We start from the raw sequence: 19,999 nt of genomic DNA, 5'->3' as shown, positions 1-19,999 counted from the left end.
GACCGGTCATCATCATCATGATATCTAAATATGGCTGACGGGTCATTGTCGGCACAGATACTACAGATATGTACCTAAGTACACAAAGTGAACAAAGTCAAAATACAGAAACGTACCAGGTACCCTCAACGGGCCCAAGTCCATATTTCGCAACCTAAATGTATGTAGTTGTTCCATGATTGGGATTTGTTGTGTCTGTCGCGAAATGTTCGTTACTGTGTATGGTCTTCTATAATGCAATGATTTTAGCTAACGTACGTTTCTGTATACAGAAAAGTACCTGGGGAACATATCTGTCGAATCCGTGCCGACAATGACAACTTCAGCCTTAATATGTGTCACGTTTGTTTGGAGAATTGTTTCCGCATACATACTCATATGTATGAGACAGAATCCAGTGAAGGACACCAGCATCTTTGCGTTCAGTACTCTTGCGTTCAGGCACATCACGTTCTTTGTTCGTTGTCATCGGTAAATAACGATATAAACTTGGGACAAAATGCAAAACGAATGCATCATCATGTTCTCCGTGACTCGTTCTACAGATGTAAGTATACCAATAAACATATCCGTCACATTATGTATTCTTATAGGCGATGTCTTTCGATTATGGAAAGAAGAAAAAGGATCCAATTAGCAATGTCCGGTTCTATAGCAAAACAAACCCTGAAATGGCCTTCTCCCTTTCGAAAGAACAGGTATGGAGACTCTTTGCTTCTCGCGTCTGAGAGTTATATGATCTCCCATGGCCACATAAGGTGGTATGGCGAAGGTATCACTGAAATTTAATACATTAAATACTCACATTTTGATGTGTAAGATAACACCTGGAGAATAACTTTAAAACTTTCTATTTAAATTTCAAGATGTTGAGGTATATATTTTGAAGGTTGGTTGTGTTACTAATAACGAGCATTTGTTTTGTGTCATGGTTTAGTACATGTATATGTCTGATCATTATTGAGGCGCTCGTAAAATGTTGTTTGTTGTTGTAGATAGTGTCTATCTTGTTGAGATCACAGTATCGCGTGACTAAGGGTGACCTATTAGCATCTTGTCTTCTGCCTTTGCAATTACATATAGACGGGATTATTCCATTTTGCCATTATTAATGCTGGCTGTTGGACCCAACAATGCTACTTCTTGACTTCTGACCATCTACTTACTCTTCACGGACTGGATACCAATCTGAAATAATTTACTTGTCTGCCCCTTTCCAACACTAATTTCTAGATTAAGGGTCATTCGACGATTTAGTTCTATACGTACAGAATTCTGAGTTTTAATCTGTGCGTTTTGGAATCATCACCTAATACACTCCTAACAATATGCAATCACAGATTCAGTCATTCAGGAGACATGTTGCTCATTAATTAATAATAGAATATCTTCAATGAAATATTTATATATTTTTTCCAGATATCCCGGATGCTTCCTGAAAACTTTCAAGAACGTGCAGTGGCTATCTATTCAAAGGAGAAAAAATATGAGAAAGCTATTGCCAGCAGTTTCAAACGAACATTTCCTGATGCCGAGGTGATTTGGGTTATAATAATGCTCGTGTCATGTTTTAACATTGAAGACGTTCCATCCATAGTTACTCTTAAACTATCAGATCCGTAACTTAATTTCTGTTATACAGTTTCAATGTCAATATTCCCCGTTGCACAACTACATGACTATTTTCTGAAATCATTTGTTTGAGCAGATCCCAGAGGAATATGACGATGAACCAGCAGCTTCACAAGGCTAAAGTGGAAGTGCCGGTGTATATACAGCTTATGTGTGGCAGAGATAACCCACTTATTGTTACTCTCTCTACTCATATGATCAAATATATGGTAGATAAAACTGTTCATTTAGAGGTGTGCTGCTTTGGCCCAGGGTTTTACCCTTTGACATCATGATACGATTAACGTGTTTATGTTCACATGTCTCGTTCACTATTCAACATTGTTTAAGGTGACGGGTTCATTTTTGCAACATGTGCTTTATTTGGGATTACAATTTCTCAGTAAAGTACAGATTCTAGTACTTCTTTTGGGTTGAGTCCCATCCGGGATTCGAACCCACACCCTCAGAGTCAGGCACCTAATCGCCAGCACTCAAAGTCAGACGCCTAGGCCGCTCAGCCACCGCGGCTTCCACAATGGCCGCTGAGCGGTCTAGGCGTTACGTTTGACCACTTCCTAAAAATAGCATTGTGTATTTCATAGGGTTCATTTTTGTTTAATCTTTGTATTCAATTCAGTTCATTAGGTGCACTTTGGTCACATGATACAGTTGAAGCATAGGTAACATATAATAATAATAGTCCATTTATATTTGCACTTTGCATGCTCAAAGCACTGACAAACCCTGGTCAACGAGTACAGAACACTCCCTGTGGAGAATACAACCGGTCGCCTGTGAGGTGCTCAAGGTTCAAATTCAGACAACCATGGTATCATACCCGGTACTCAATTTTACTGCTGGGTGGACAGAGGCAATTTTGAACAAACTCACTTGCCTAAGGTGAGATCACATGCGTCAAATGTGCTTCGTTGTGGGGCAGGACTGAAGTCCTGGAAACTCTCTAGAGTCAAGTTGCCCAACACGGTCACCCATCCGAAGACCACCGTGTGATGCTAAATTTTTAATCAAGTTACTGCCAAAAAATGTCAGTGTCCGATATAAATTTATCATCAAGGTCATGATGATCAATAAAATGTTCAACTTTTCTCCACAATTTGTGAACGAGTTTACAGTTTATGAACACATACTGGCGATTTTCCAGTTAAGGTTGACAAAGAGAGCAAATAGTTATATCAATTATTTTTATTTTCAACAATTCTTTTCCTGTATAAATTGTTCTGTTTATGAATCTATACTGAAAAGCTAAGAGTTTTACATCCTTTGTGCATTTTCTGTATTTTGTAAAGACGATATTCCATTAAATGTCTAAATTAAGTTCTTTCTGAAATTGTTGACAAACCTTAAGAAGAGCGTTTGTTTTCCCCCCTTAAATTAATCAAAATTATCCTTAGAACAGTATTTAATTAGGCATTATAACGTTAAAGCACTCGGACACAGTGCTGCAACTATAACAGTTCAGGGCGAAAGTGTGCTTTATTACACTATACTTGAGGTAGAACGAACTGTATTTCTTAAGTAGGGTGGTTTTCCGTATTTAGGGGATATTAAGGATAATTCTATTGTACCCTGAAACTTTCCATTAATGCGATACAGGTAAATTCATTTACAAGACGAAAAAAATGTTATCACCCCAAATATCTCTTGTGGATACCTCTATTAAACCAGCTTTGAATGAAACTACTAGCTATTTATAAACTGGTGATTCAGCCACAAAGGTTCAGCCAGTATTTATCCTGCTTGACAGGTATTTACTGCATGTTGTTTATATATTGTTTTATGAAGGATCTAATATCTGTCAGTTTTAGTCCACCTTCTTCGTACTTTCTACATATTTATGTTCTCTTTATTTTAACCTTCTTACCAACCCACAGAAATTCTTTAGGGGTGATGGTAATACAGAAGTAAAAATGTGTTCTTAACTTGATATTGCCAGTGTCTCTGAGACTATAATTTTCCATTGTAATGTTATTTTGCTCTTTCTCCAACTAGCCTAAATTCTGTTAACTGCTTTTAGTCTTTTTTCTTGTATTGATTACCCATGGATATTACAAATTAGGGTTGGGATATATACCAAGGATGTTAAAGTCACTTTCATGCCAGTCTAAACTACTTGCTGGGTACAATTTAACTTTGCTTTCAGTCACTGGTTTTGAGTTCTAAACGTAAGTTAGTTTATGTTTAAACATATATATTTCATAATGAACTGGATTGCCATATAAGCAAAAAGCTTATCTTAATCCCCTCCCAATAACAAGAAATGAAAATATATTGCATGACATACCAAACATAGACAATTCTTTTTTTAAATATTTGCTATATTTAGAATTCAAATAATTCAAAACTACCAGTTAGCAAAAATATAATTACAACTTTACCAGTAGGGATGTAAATTATATGATACTATTGGTTAATCAAATGTACCAAATTCAATGACGAGTTTACATCTCTGCTTCCTTGTTTTCTTGTTATTTTGAGCACGATGTGCCATTTGAAATGAATCTGTCAATTTTATGTAGAGTTACATTGCTTCCAACATACCTGAGGCGGGGGTGACACAACCTGTTGAAAAAATGATATCAAATGCCACTCTATGGCCTAATCTTAAATCTACTTAACGATTAACTAACTTCTGGTCAAGACTTCCAAACTCCTACAGCACAAGGTATTAGAGGTGTTGCAGAAGATGATGTCCGGCACAAACCATCCTTGCTTCCCTTGATATAATGGGTTTCAAAGTCAAAGAGTCTTTTAATTAATAACTTAACACAATTACGGAAAACGCAGGTACGTTATCTCAGACCATTCTCTGATAGTGTTTATGTTTTGTACACGTTTCCATTCATCTCAGGGAACACAATTAGTGTCGGCGTACATATATTGCCCCACATATTGTCCTGAGAAGATCAATTATCAGTTGCGAAATGATACAGTATATAACTGAGGGAACCAAAGAGAGGTAACATCAATATATATATATATATACATAATGTGGAGGGTCTCCTTGAGGAACGGTATTGAAAACACCTCATACAATTAACCATGAGAGTGACCCTTTCTACAATGGGAACAATGTGTGAAGACCATTTCTGGCACCCGCCTCCGTGATTTTGCTGGAATATTGGTAAAAGCGGCGTAAAACCATACCCACTCATTCGCTTACTTTCTGGAATGCTGCCAGTACTGTGATTGGTATTCACTTACATTGTCAAGTGAATATAAATGCTGTCAAGACAGTCTTTGTTTATATAGTTGGGGGAGGTAGTTGCAGTTGCTCCCCAACTCATTCTGTGATATACACTGGAACTTACAAGCTGCTCCAGGGCAACTGTATATACATTATGTTATTTCGTAAGGTCAAACCCTTTTCATGAGTAGTTATCTAAATAACATGTGATTCTTTATCTTTAATTTATGTTCATTGAATGTATGGACAGTGTGAACATATGATATTGTATTTTCAACGTCAGCAGTAGGCAACAATCTACGTATGTTCACGATGAAGGCTTGCATAAATCACTCAGTAGTGAGAAGTGTGCTGTCGTACAAAACTGTTGCAAAAGCTGACGTTAGGGAAGCACACCATTCAGTTATGTGAACAAGGTAGTATCATGTTCTTTAGCATATCGCGTTATGTTTTTATTATATATTATATTATTCTTTATTGTATTATTCATTATATTCCTCTGCTTCAGTAATAAACGTTGGAACACACAAGTTGCTCTACGTCGCCTGTATCATTGTACATTATTAATACTTCTTTAACGACTTGCTAGTTTGAGACGAAGGCGATCTCAGTACGTTACTACACGAAATGTGTTTGAAGTTCTATTGTAAAATGAACTTGAGAATTCTACAGATGTGTACGTCACAATACAACTGTTATGTAACTTACACAGAGGTGCATCAAGTGTCAAATGTTCCAAGTCTGCTTTCTTCGCAATTGTAAAATGATCCAGAATATAACCAAAGATGAAATGAAAAGGTGTATACATAATGTCGAGGGTATTGAAAACTCCTCACACACACAAACATGGGTGCACGTGTGACCCTTTCTGCAATGTTATCTGTACTATGCTTAGTGCTTTCACTTCCAACTGTCCATTTGTGTATGGGAATAATCGATGGAAATGTGGAACTTTACTGGTTACAAATCTCTGTGAAGACATACATTCTGGGATGTAAAGCTCAGTAAGTGAGTGGGAAGGTAGTTGCCGCTGCTCTCCATCTCTCTCTTTGCTACTGTAGCAAACATTGGAACAGACAAATTTATCAAAGGTCAACTACATAATGTGTAATATTTCGTCTTTCAGGCCAAAACCTTTTCATAGAAAATCTTTCTTCCTAAGAAACATTTGATTCTTTATGTTTAATTCATGCTCAGTGAATATATTGACGGTGTGAACATTTGATATTGTATTTTCAACTTCAGCAACATTCAGTCGTATACATATACTACGTATGTTCATGATGAAGGCTTGCATAAAACACTCAGTAGTGAGAAGTGTGCTGTTGTACAAAACTATTGTATAACTTGACGTTAGGGAAGCACACGATTTAATTATGTGAACAAGGTAGTATCATAAACATATCATATATTCAGCTGACGCTGACAATGCTTCTATTGCGTTCATATATGAATTTGTTATGTCTATAAAGCAATGTTCCAGTTTGATTCCTACAAAGGGTTATTTTCTTTAATTTTTTAGCAATAGTGTATGTATTCTATCTATACACAACATATCATCTATCTATATATATGTTCTTTATTATATATTATATTCTTTATATATTACACACTGTATCACCCTCTGCTTCTGTAGTAAACCTTTAAACACACAAGTTGCTCTACTCCGTCTGTATCTGCATTATTCTTATGTCTTCTTTAACGCCTTGCTAGCTTGAGAAGAGGGCAATCTCAGTGCGGTTAACACTAGATATATTTGAGATTATATTGTAAAACTGAACTTGAGAATCCGATGGATGTCTCCATTGTAATACTAATGTTATGAAACTTTCAGAGAGCCCCACAGACTTGTAATGTAATGCAATGCAATACAATGCAGTTCAGTGGATGGATGGATTGAACTGTAATCTGTCCTTGAACATAAAGTTGAAACGAGTAAGAGGGAAATACGTGTTGCGTGATTTTGGTGTGAGTATAGATGGATGGCCGGACCTGGTTCATTGCCACTTTGACGTAATAATGAAATTTTAAGGACAAGGGATGGGTAAGGGTGCTGATTGTGCAATATACTCCTTTAAAAGATGCCTCAACATAAGACAGAAATAACATAATTTTGGGATAGAAGCCTCGGTTACAGGTTGCTAACCCTGACTGCTCACTCCAGATTACACCTGAACCGCAATCTTCAGCACGACAGTGCTTGTAGCGTTTGGAATAGTTCATTTACAAGATTTAACACTTGATCTTACCCAATTGATATACAGGACGACAGGGACGTGGATAAAAATAATTATAAAAAACATTGGTGCATAAGTGAGCTCACAACCCGAATGGATATTTCATTTCCCCAAATAATCATCACTTCTTTTAACCTGAGGATACCTATCAGATTCCACCTAAGATGAGTTAAAATTCATTTAAACAAAGACCAGTGGAAATACACGGCCAGTGAAAATACACGCTTAAACACTAAGTAGGGCAACAACTAAACTACCGGGTAAAAGAACGTTATCACTTGACCACAAAATAAAAACAAAGCCGTATGTGAGATATATGATAATTATTGTTCAAAGAAGAATCATTTTAAGTTTCATTTTTTTAAACTAAAAACATAAGTCTGCTCTATCAACACCTATGGTGAGATGTGCCCCAATTTGAGTAAGCAATGCATTTGTGACTGAACAGCGCACTCCAAGAAGCACACAACGTTATAGATATATATTCAATGTGGCATCGTCAGGAACCGTTAAGTGCCACGGCAGTTCCCTCGTCACTTACTTCTGCAACCGCTTGGAAAGATGACGTCGGTGTTTCAGTTATCATGATCTATAGAGTGCAGATCTAACTCTCGCGGAAACTCGTCAACACTGCACGATTTTGCTAGACCCGGCATTAGAACGTGGAGGAAAACCCTGGACACGCTTCCTATGGAAATGGCAACACATACCTTATACGTTTAAGGTCTCTTGTGGTGTTTAAGTATCCTATTTGATATGACAGTTGTTTAGCTAGTCTTCGATGTGATAACACAGGAAGTAGCTACGTCCCTTTGACCTGGATGTACGAAATAAGACAGCAGTTGACAAACATAATCCCGAACACTTTATGGGACTGAAACTGATTCTGATACATAAGCTATGTTAACACACACTGTCCCTACCACTATTCTTTATCTACTCCGATAGACCTGAGCCCATCAGCTGCAATAGGGAATCGGGAGTTCTGTGGAATGGAAACCATGGATGTCGTCACAGTTAGGACGTCGTGGCCGTTGGTATAGACATGTGCGGTGGCTCCGGTAGATGATGTAATGACGCAATGATTCCACGTTAGCCGGAGCGTGATCCCCGTCTACCTGTAGACGTTGCTGGGCAACACCAAGTAGCGTACATCAGTCAGACAGACAACCCGTTCCGGCGTTACACTGATGGCATATAGTCACGGGGACTCGTCTGACGGTTTGACCTTACCGTTATCTCTACGGTGTAAAAGGTGGATGACTTGACGTCATACTAATAGGGCAAGGACATGTCAATCTCTTGAAGCTGTAGTGTAACTATAGGTTATGGTGGTGTTGTGTTGTGTAACCTGTCATCTTTGAATGAACACATAGTATCGGTATCATCAGACATGAATAAAGGTCAAGATCAACCACAATACATAAATGCACGTCTAAGTTATACTTTTATAGATAACAGCCACTAATAATACTAATATGATGTTTCACAGCTACTATCAGGAACAATAGCCGTTACATTATGTAAGTGTCAGGTAGTTATGTTCGTCCAACATCTAAATGCCCATCAAAGATCTTCTTTTGTGATAAATGTAAGGCGATAGTGGAGAGAGAGTCAGTCACGACACGACACCCATATATGTTGGACGATTAGGAAGCATAAAAATCCTTAACAGTCTTGATGGCACTGACTAATAATGTAGCTTTGATGCTTTCAACATACCCATTAGAATAGAAATTGTTTTGTGCTGTATCTTTTCTTTGCATCTGACCATTGTTCGAGTAATACCTACCCTGGAATGAACCTTACAGTATGAACCATACGAGGTACGTTCACTGGTTCAGATGTGTGTGTGTGTGTGTGTGTGTGTGTGTGTGTGTGTTGATAAGTATAATACATCTACAGCAACTAAAGTTACTTGGCTTGATCGGACGAATTGCAGAAAGAAGTTTTTAAATCAAAACCTTAGTGTATATAACACATCAGGGCTGTGTTGCCCCTCAACATACCAGATGTTATCTCATTGTTTACGAAGAAGAGACACAGAATATGGTTTGGTGCTTGTGTTTAGCAGATTATCAAAGTAATCGAACCATATATCTGTTAAATGCTCTGAGACGTTGTAGTCAAGAAACACATTTTTCAAGATTTTCGAATACTGTTTTGGGTCAGATCTTGATGCGATTAAGTATATTGTTTTTCAAAATAGGTGTTCTATTTGAAGGTGAATATTATTTACACTCTTTCCATTTGTTGTATAATAGTTAAAAAAACAATAAGGCATTTGTATAGAGCAACAATCCACACAATTAAATATGCTCAAGGCGCTAGTAGTAGATATAATGACAGTCCGAGATCAAGTCCAACAAAAGCCGACCCCTCGTGGCACTACTGTGCCGCTATGACGTGTTGACAGGGGGTAACATTGTACCGTACGGTATGATCAATAATCCCTGTCCAACAAACCCTCTCCCTGGCGCATCTCTCAAGTAGTACAAGTTTGGCTGGTCGGCTTTCATGTCCACTTTATTGATGTTGTAAGTTTTGACTGACCATATCGGATCGGTGGCTCGCTTACGACTATCACCCTCGTGTTCCCCCGGCTGGTAGAGGTACCTCACGGGGGCCCTATCTGGTATCTGTTTCTCTTTCCCACGCAATGGTGCAGCCGACTCAGCCACTATTGATTTTAGTTTGATAGCGTCAGCTGGTTTCTTGCCGGTGAGACGGGTGGTTTTAGTGGTTTATGGCCGACACCACCTGAGGTAACCGCGCTACCCATTCAGTCGATCGTTTCCCCGGGTTGGCTATCTCTCTCGCATACTGATGCCCGAATAAGCGCGCGGCCAAAGTCCTATTGAATCTCTCAACTATGGCTTGGCTGCGATGGGCTCTGGCCGTGCCACGCCTGACCTTGGTATCGTGTTTGTCTCACAGGTGTGACACGACACCCATGAACTCCTGCCCGGGGTCGACTTGCAGCTCTGTGGGCCACGTCAGCAGACTGCGTTTGTATATGCGTTCGAATCCGCGGGCTACCTGGGCCGAGTCTTTCGCGGTGAAGGGTTCGGCTTCCTTGTAGCGACTGGCAACGTCCACGACGGTTAGGGCATACTTGTACCTCTTGTTTTGGGGTAGGAATAGGAGGTCGGCCTGGTGAACGCTATTGGGTATGTTAATACCGAACTTCCTTCTAGGCACGTAGCGTGGTGCCGGTAAATAGATCTGCCACAGGGCTTGTTTTTCAAGCCACGCTTTGGCCTCGTTTGGGGTTACTCGCGCCATTTTAGCCAGCTTATGTACGGCGCTAGCTCCTTTCCAGTACCCACGCGGGCTGTAGTAAATAGCCTCAAACTTTCTTTGGTTCCGTGACATGTCGCCGATATATATACACCTATGTTCTTGGTTCAATTTTCTCATGCCCGTACGCGTACGTGTTGATCCCATCAATAGCTATCCAACGCTTAGTGTCCATCGGCGACAGGGACGTCTTGTTTATAGTCAGTCCGTATATCCTATGCCCATCACTTCTAAGCGTGTTCATTTTATGTCTAAAGGTACGGGTCTTGAACAGGGCTTCCTTGAATCTGGCGTGTTTGATGTGTTGTTTCACCACGTACTTCTTAACACCCTTCGCCTTCCGGATCTCACCATTGTCGGCCTTCAGGATGGAGTACATCTTGGGCCTCAAGCCTATGTACTCGGCTATGGGCGTGCCAGCACACTCGTCCTTCATCTTACCTAGGACCTTTTTATTTACCGTGCTGTGTATGGCATGGTCCTTGGGGTAGTCGCTGGTGTCATACAAATCGAGGCGTTTTTTCATGTCCTCGTACACGTCCTCGGTTCGAATCTCCATCAGCAGGGAATCCGTGTCAGTGTACAGCACTTCACACCTGTCGCCGTACTGTTTTTCAGTTCGTTGTAGTAAAAGTCGTACATCAGGTGTTTGGATAAATCGAGGATGCTCATCCCCACGTAAACAGGCCGGTTGAATTTGATGTGGCTTTTCTTCATGTGTAGGGCAACCAGGTCGTCGGTGAATATCTTGCTCCGGTTGAATGCCGGGCTGGCTATCAGTCTCCTGAGCTTGTCTTCCTCATTCGACCGAACCAGCTTCACGGTCACGCGTTTCCTCAGGTTCTCCATAGTCTTACCGAACACCGAGTTGTTCATGAGCTTGTAGAGATTTTTCTCAAAGTCACTGGTGGCCAGCTTTCGCAGGTCCGTGTTCATTCTGATGTAAGGCTCCATCCAGGGGCTCTGGTTGAACACGAGCACCCTGTGTATTTTGGTCAGCCTCATACCCAACGACAGGTACAGCTGTAGGTTGCGATAGTGAACGATGTACTTGGTCTTATTCATTAAGTTGGGCACGAGTTTTTCAACGTCTGCCACCCGCCCACCTAACAAGTTATGTTGGTACTCAGACATCCAGTCTGGGTTAACCCTCATACGTTCGGGGGCCAGGGGGGTAGCTGTTGTGTGATGTGTGTAATGCCTTGGGGTATTCCAAGTCCACCTCGAGGATATAGCCTTTGCTCGAATCGTCCGCGATGCTCATAACATCGATCTCGTGCGATGCCCATTCGAACCCCCCTGTGGGTAGATACTGGCTCATGGCCCAGCCGTACAGGTTGTTGGCGTCGAGGTAGAGAATATGATTGGTTGGCTTGCTCGGGTCGTAGCCCTTCACGTATTGATTATTTGCTTTCGCGTATCGTTTGGTAGCCATGGAAATCCCACCTCGCAAGCCTTTCTCAATGAATAGGTGCATGTCGTAATCGGTGAGCAATTCCAACTTAACTCCGGTCTTTTTCAGCAATGCATCCCACGACAGACCTGGGCTGGTGTAGTACCATGCGGGGTCGAGTTGATACTGCTTGAAACACGTCCGCCTAAACGTCTCAAACACGTCGGCTAGCAGCAGTACATCTGTCCTCAAGTACAGGTCGTGATAGTCACCCAGATTCTTACGGCCCAGTTTATTCCATAAGTTAATCGAGTCCGAGTAATCGTCTTGGGTGATTGTCGAGTCTGTCAGGTTGCTGTAAAATTCTCTGATGGGGGGTAGTCGAGTCTCGGCGAACTTGGCCCAGCCATTAATGTACTCGTAGGGGTACACACCCTTCCCCATCAGCAGGGGTCGAGTCTCTGTGTCGGTATATTGATCAGTGATGGGGAAGGTATCGTTGGCCTTGACCAGACTGTCGAGTGACGACAGGAGGAACTGAACCGAGTCAATGAACCTCAGGCCATTCAAGCTGAAGGAGATGTATCTCTCTATGTTGTTCGGGATGCACGTCAGGTTGCCTTGGACTTTCGCGATGGCCTGCATGATCAGGTGACAGTCATACCCTCTCAAGTTGTGGAAGACCACGGGGATGTTGATTGTCTTGGGGGTGATTCTAAGCTTGAGGTTACACGCGTTGTGAGCGGCGCCTGACGTGGCAGTGATCTCTCACCAAATCAATGTTCAGTGGTGAGTTTTTTTCGACTGCCCCGTCGGCTTAAGACAAGGATGTGTTGTGAGTCCAATTCTATTTTCCCTGTTTATCAACGAATTGCACTACGATATTATTGCAAATGGTAAGCATGGCATCCAAATATTTCCAGATCTCTCAGAACTTTTTATTCTTTTATTTGCTGATGACATAATTCTTTTTATCAGAATTTGTAGTTGGACTACAAACCCAGTTAAATATTTTGGAACGGTATACTAAAACATGGGATTTATCCGTTAACCTAGATAAAACTAATATTGTTATATTTAGAAAAGGTGGCCGGATATCTTCTAAAGAAAGGTGGTCCTTTAATGACCAACCTGTAATTGTCTCTGATCATTACACTTATCTTGGTATTAAGTTTACATCTGCTATGAACTGGAAAACATCTGTTACTGAATTATCATTGAAAGCTAAGAAAGCATTGATAAGTCTTTTATCTGCCGTGTGCAAAATTGGTGTGTTGACGCCCAGTATTTACTTTAAACTATTTGATTGTCAAATTCAGCCTATTCTTTTGTATGGATCCCAGATTTTGGAATTCCAGAGATATGAATGCATAGAAAAAATACATCTGATGGCCTGTAAGAAATTTTTAAATGTAGGACCCTCGACACCGAATTGTATGGTGTACGGTGAATGTGGGAGGTATCCCCTGTATATAAATGCTCATATTCGACGTATAAAATTCTGGTTTAAGATATTGTGTATGCAAGAACATAGATTACCCAAAAAAGGCTTATAACATGCTTGTTCATTTGGACAACATTGGTAAAGTGACGTGGGCATCTTATGTAAGAAATCTTCTGTTTTCACATGGTTATGGTTTTGTATGGTTAAGTCAGTCAGTTGGTGATGCAAGTTTGTTTTTAACTCAGTTTCGAGAAAGAAGTCTTAATATGTTTAATCAAGAATGGCATTCAGTAATACATAATAGTTCACGGTACGACTCTTATAGAATATACAAATCACTACTCCAGCCGGAGAAATATCTGTCGTTTTTAACATCAAAGAAATTAAGATATCCATTTATACGTTTTAGGTTAGGTTTGATCAACATAATGGTAAACGAAGGAAGACGTTTTATATTGAACGATGCAAGAGAATGTGCCCATTGTGTAATATAGATGTGGAAAATGAAATCCATTTTTTGCTTGTATGTCCTTTGTATAAAGATTTGCGTACGAAATATATAGCTGAATATTATCTACGTAAGCCACCTACATTAGCATTTAAACTACTTCTTTCATCAACTGACCAGCATGTAATAATAAAGCTGTCGTACTATATCAATTATGCTCTTATTAAACGTAACAATCTGATAAAAAGGGTTGTATGTCCATCGTATTTCACTACTTGTACATAATTTACTGCCTGTATCATGATTTGCTGTTTGGATCACTAATTACTACTTATTGCACAATATGTATAATGTATATGTATAACTCCAATGTATATGGGCCGGAGGCCTTTTGTACAATAAACATCTTTGACTTGTAGTGATACTTATCTCCTTGCTGGATCATGAATATATTGATAACGCGGTGGGGTCCCCCCAACATTGGACTGACCCTGTGCACTATTGCTGTGTTACCTTTGTGGCCTAAGACGTTTATGGCTATGTCGTTCTGTTTTTCTATTTTAGTGATCTGAGATATGGGGGTGGGTTCGGCTATATCCTCCCAGTTGAGCCCATCGTCTTGGGGATAACTAGAAGGCCTGTTCGAATAAGTGTCAGCTGGAAACAAGGCTGACCTGATAGCTAACCTCATGCAGTCATCTCCTCTATTCTTGACGTTGACCATGGCCTGTTTTGCTTTGTAGTAGGGGGGCAAGTCTATGTACGACCCGCCTCTGAATGGCACGTAGTTAGCTATGTCTAGATAAACATTACCGATTTTATCCATGACCCACCCGGACCCCATGTGTGTGTTGCGTTCTAGGTATTCTCGTATCTGCTGAAAACTGGTATCGATTGAGTCGTCTATAGTCTCTGTATGAGTCACGACTTCTTGTTTATCTCGGAAGTAAGAGTGAACGTACTCAATGACCTCAGTGGGGGTTCCCCCCTGCTGTTTATCGAGCGACATTTTCACTGTGGTTTGAAACTTTATACTTCCCAAATCGTTTAGTCCCTCATTGACTTTATCAGGGTTTAGAGGCTTGATATCTGTGATGTCTATGTTCCTATCAACATGCATGCGCCAGCCTCTCAAATAGTTACCTACAGCGCACTCAGTGCGCATGAACTGTAGGTCAATAACTCTATTCTACCGTAATAGTTCTACAAGCTGTGGTTTCCTCATACGGGAATAACTGACTAACCCCAAATCGTGTGCCTCCTGTTTGAGTAGTTTCACAGTGGGGAGTTTAACGCGACCGGGGTCATTTATTAATGCCATTAACCCGTCTCTCCTCAGGTGGGAATAACCTGTCAACCCTAGCTCTTTTGCTAGGAGTTTTAGTTGTTTTACCGTGGGAGGGGGTAATCTCAACAACCATGGTTTGGCCATTCTAGAGTAACCAATTACACCTTGCTGTCTCGCGATCTGCTTGATCTCCTGAGTAGTAGACATTGTGTACACACCTAAGTATGTCAATCTCTAATTGGGCTACCAGCAAGGGAGGTAACTCTTCCAACCTTGATAAAAAATAGAGGCGCTATAAAATCCTTAGTAAATATCTAGATAGACCTTATCGATTATGCCCTCGGCCCACCCGGAACATGCGCAGCATAGTAGGGTGTTTTGTATTACTTGCAACGAGACGTCAACAAGTATATCTATCTCCCCATGCACATCTATTCGTCCACCATCAAAGTAATTCCAGGTGTGCCCAGCCCACGGTACATCAAACCCTACTTTCACCATGATTGTAAAAGAGCACCCCTTATATAATTCGCTAACAATCATGGGTTTGAGGACACTGATATCTATGCTTTCCCTCACATCCATCTGCCAGCTTCTCAGGCAACGACTTTCCCTGGGCTCAACTTCCACGAACATTGTTATACCTAATTTGGCCACTACACTGCTATCCTGAGGAGGTGCCTAACTTCTTTTCTGTAGTCTTTTTTCTTCTCGTAGATAAGATGATGCCTGACTACGTTTGCTCCATGAGCTTTGCATAGGCAGTAGTGACCGTTCACCCCGACACCACACACAGAACACGTGTAGTTGATACTCTTTATATGAAAACAACAGTACCCCTCAGTCCTACATCTCCTACCACAGACCTCGGTCTTCCCCATAAGTATGTACTGACATTGGTACGGGGCAGGTCTCATCTTTGGTATACTTATATCAGTACTTAGTCTAATTTTTCGCAATCAACACAGTCACTGCTAGACCCAGCGCGATAAAGATCATTTCCCGGTCCATTTGCACCGGGGATGGTGTGTAGTACTGAGCAAATGTGGGCTGATAGAGTCATTCTAGCTGTTTACTGGTTAGTAGGTAGTATTCTCTCGCTGCGTCGTCGACATCATGGAATGCTTTAACGGCATGGTTCTCACGCCTGAGTTGTTTGTTAATGTAACGTTTCTTTGCGTAGTCGGCTTGGGCTGCTTGTAATTTCTCAACAGCCAGGTCATGGCGCTTATGCTCAGCTTGTATCTCAGCCGTGTGTGACACCCGTAATTTCGAGAAGAGGAAATTACTCCCGGAAAATGCAAGGGCGTTTACTAACGCCCCGCCAACCATCATGGCGATTGTAGCCATCCTGTATATAGTTACATTTACTTCAAAATATTTTCCGGTAGGATCCCTTGTTTTACTAGGATGTCCTTGGTGACCATCGCCATACCAAGGTTCATTATGAGCATACCCATATCCTGCAGGTTGAAATCTAGCTTGATAGTCGGTTGTTTAAGCACCATTTTGGTCAACCGAGCGTACCCTACAGCTAGACTGGCGACCACGGTGGCGTGGTATGCGTCGTTGACGAACGTTTTCCCCTCAGACATTATGTATATGATATAAAAATATATATAATAAAATAATTGTGGGGGCTCCCGAGAAGGTTTCCCTCCATGAGTGGTTGTTTATTATATAACCATGAGATAGCCACGGCAGCAGTTGCACCTGCAATCAACAGGAGTGGAGCCCGGCTCCATGTGTTACTCTTATGCTGGTTTGACCACCTTTTTTTACCGGCAGCTACTCTCTTAGGGTTCTTCTGCCTGGTGACTGTAGGGGTCACCTCGGGAGGGTTCACCTCCAGTTGGGGTCTCCTCTGAAGGGGTCACCTCCAGTTTGGGTGGGTTCACCTCCTATTATTATTACTTTTCCCCTCCTTAAATTGGCAATGCTTTGCTGTGATAATCGCCGCTGGGGTTAAAAACATACCGTATTTGTGGTACAGCACGCAGCTGATAGAGCTCAAGGCTAGTTCAATAAAAGGGTCTTTCTCGAGATCCTCCCACAGGTAAAGTCAGCGTTCCTGGGGAATGGGAAGGAAGTACGATGCTAAACCAGTGTAGATCTGGGTCATAGCCGATCCTATAGTCTTTGTCATCTCGGCCCGGAGTCTAGCCTCGTATCTCGGCGGACATTTTGTGAATTTTATAGGGAGTGTAGTCCCCAAAGTAATGTTTGGCTTTGCCACCAACAGCCAGCACCACCAGTCTCTCTCGCTTATCATCATCCCCTCGCTTATCATCGTCCCCTCGCTTATCCCCCTCCAACACTTGTTCTAGCAATTCATCACACTCCATCTTATAATGTAATAAGTAAGTTTTAGTTTTAATAATATAATACCCGATGCAGGTGAAAAACAGCAAAATGAAGGTTAAGTTGGACACGGCTATCACTTCAAATACAACCATCGTATAGAACTGTAACAATTAATTGCTAAGCGCTAATGGGTGTATATACTCTAACATGTACGTAACACTTCCACGAATAACGAGCGACGAGGCCGTTCAGCTGATACACGCGATCGATAACACGTCGGGTCAACTCGAAGTCGCACTCTGCGATATCACCTACCTACCTTGATGGACCAACATCAACGTCAACAACAACAAGCTGTTCGTCAGTGGCGCCCGCAACCAGATAACTGACAGCGTGTGCTCGCTAAGCGACGAGGTCTTCAAACCCTTGGGAGCCGAACTCAAGATCAACGACTCAAACGGCACAGTGGTGTTAAACAACAACAGAATAAACCCCTTGAGGCTCGGCCGGCCATTGGCGAGAACACTCGGTATGCCGCTGGACGAGATAAAACCAAGACACGATATCACTCACCAAGATCTTCCTACCCAACAACATACACTTCATGGGGGTGAATTGCACCCCTGAGAAATTATCAGAAAAACAATTGGAAACTATCTCGTAATAGTAATATATCAATGTCCAATCATCGTCCCAACGCCACACTTAACGATCTAGGAGACACGGAGGGATTCAATCAGCCTGGCAAGGAAGACACCTCGTACGTCTTACACTTAAGAAACGTCGTGTATATGCGGCAACCTCTGGCAGACGTCCTTAGAGAGCCCAAATGGTTGATCAACATGACCCTCACCGCACCTTTAATTTAGTTAAACAAAGATGGGCATATCTCCGAAATTAGGAACAACGGTAGTAGTGTTATGGGGTTCTCTATACCGACATTTCCCTATGGAGATTTAACATAGCCCGACTTACTTTTGTAAATGAGGGCAAACACTCTTTGACGTCATTTCATGCCTCGGAGTTATGCTCGGAACACAAGATCACTCGAACGTATCATCGAACATAAGATCACCAGAACGTGATGAGAACAAATACACTGACCTTATTTCCCACACCTTTTATCAGAACTAACGAACCTAATCGACCCCCCATCGGAATAACATCCAATATTCTCCAAGCGATAGATAATTGTAATTCTCCCTGTTGGAATGACCATTACATCATCAGTGTTAATTGTCCGCTTGGTAGTCGGTACTAACACTTACATCATCAGTGTTAATTATCCGCTTGGTAGTCGGTACTAACACTTACATCATCAGTGTTAATTATCCGCTTGGTAGTTGGCACTAACACGAGGTGTTTACTCCACCCGCGGATGTGTATCGAGGTAATAATTTCATCAGTGAGTTAACGCCAACGAGTACTACCACGGTTTAGTGAAATAATCAGAGCGAGAGAGTCCTTGATTGTTTCACCATCTTGATTACTGAAAATCACTCACACTCGGAGACGCGTTCCCCGATGAGGGATAATATTGTATTAAAGGAGCCCTTCAAGAGGAAGGGCTTTGTTCTGGTTGTTTGTTTCTTCTTTATTGATTATTGTTTTGGATTGTATAGTCATTGTCACGTTATGATTGTTGAGTGGTGGAAAAGGTAACCTCTTCATTGTTGTAGCGTTTGTGGAGATTTCTGTGATATTCAGAATCTGTTCTTTCGTAGCATTTAAAGGAACAGTGACTGCATTGATAAATTGTTCTCACAGCAGTCGAACTATAAATTTTGCGACACTGCACCGGTCGAAACTCTAGTAAATGTTCGAGAGTCATGAACCAAGGTTTGGATAACTCATCATCGTCGGATGTATCTCCCGACAGAATCAGCCTCGCATGCATCGGGTTTCTTACTCGATGCAGACATCTTCACCCCACGATTGAGCATCGTCTACGCGACCAAGGGTTTAGTTAAGTGTCTTATATATCACACAATCTATATTCTTTTCAAACAAGATGCATCGAACTGAAGTTGAATTGAGTCCTAAACAACACACTGTTCATTCAACCATTGTGTCCCTTCGTTCGCGCACCACTCGTTTCATCTACTGATGTTGACCCCGATCAGTTCGACGAACGCAAATGTGCGAACACAATAACAATCAAGTGGTTTATTTTTTTTTTATTATATCGCTCAATGTAAAAACCCCACCAACAACACCTGTCAAAGCGGAGTTGAATTTAGTCGTAAATACCACACTGTTCTTTCATTCGCACTCTCGTTTTATCCATTGATACTGATCCAGTTTTCCATGTTGTGAATTTAGGCGTAACAATATTTCCACACTCGCGCGTCGTTTCACCAACACACCGTATCACTTAGAGACGTGGTCAACGTGTATTCACCGCAAATAGTATATATATATAGGTAAATAATATTATCGGTATGAGTGTCGATGTTATCACAAGATATCCTACAGTATGATCTATTGTTTCACCATACCATTCAACCGCTAGATGATCACCAAACATTAAAGAACAATACGCATCCGAATAACATATCATTCCCAACACTCTCACATTACACCAACACATAAAGAATGATATAAGAAGGGATCAACCAATGAATGCAGGATACACCCGTAATGAGATCACCGCGGGGTCTAATGACCAATCAGAGAGGTGATAATGACGTAACTAATGAACTGGACTCAGGTCACGACCCCACATCGTTATCTGCCGCGGACCATTGAGCCACTCACCACTGATCA

General features: G+C 41.3%; 1 protein-coding gene across 1 annotated transcript in view; it reads left to right on the top strand.

Annotated features, from left to right (window-relative positions):
- LOC124253871 (deoxynucleoside triphosphate triphosphohydrolase SAMHD1-like) overlaps positions 1–19,999 on the top strand; it is a 271,358-nt gene that overhangs the window by 38,179 nt on the left and 213,180 nt on the right. The gene's annotated exons all lie outside the window — the stretch shown is intronic.

This window comes from Haliotis rubra, unplaced genomic scaffold (assembly GCF_003918875.1).
Source record: "Haliotis rubra isolate DU_JTF1 unplaced genomic scaffold, ASM391887v1 Scf557, whole genome shotgun sequence".
Classification (NCBI taxonomy): Eukaryota; Metazoa; Mollusca; class Gastropoda; order Lepetellida; family Haliotidae; genus Haliotis; species Haliotis rubra.
The sequence above is the reverse complement of the archived record's forward strand: the minus strand, read 5'-3'. Positions and strand labels throughout refer to the sequence as shown.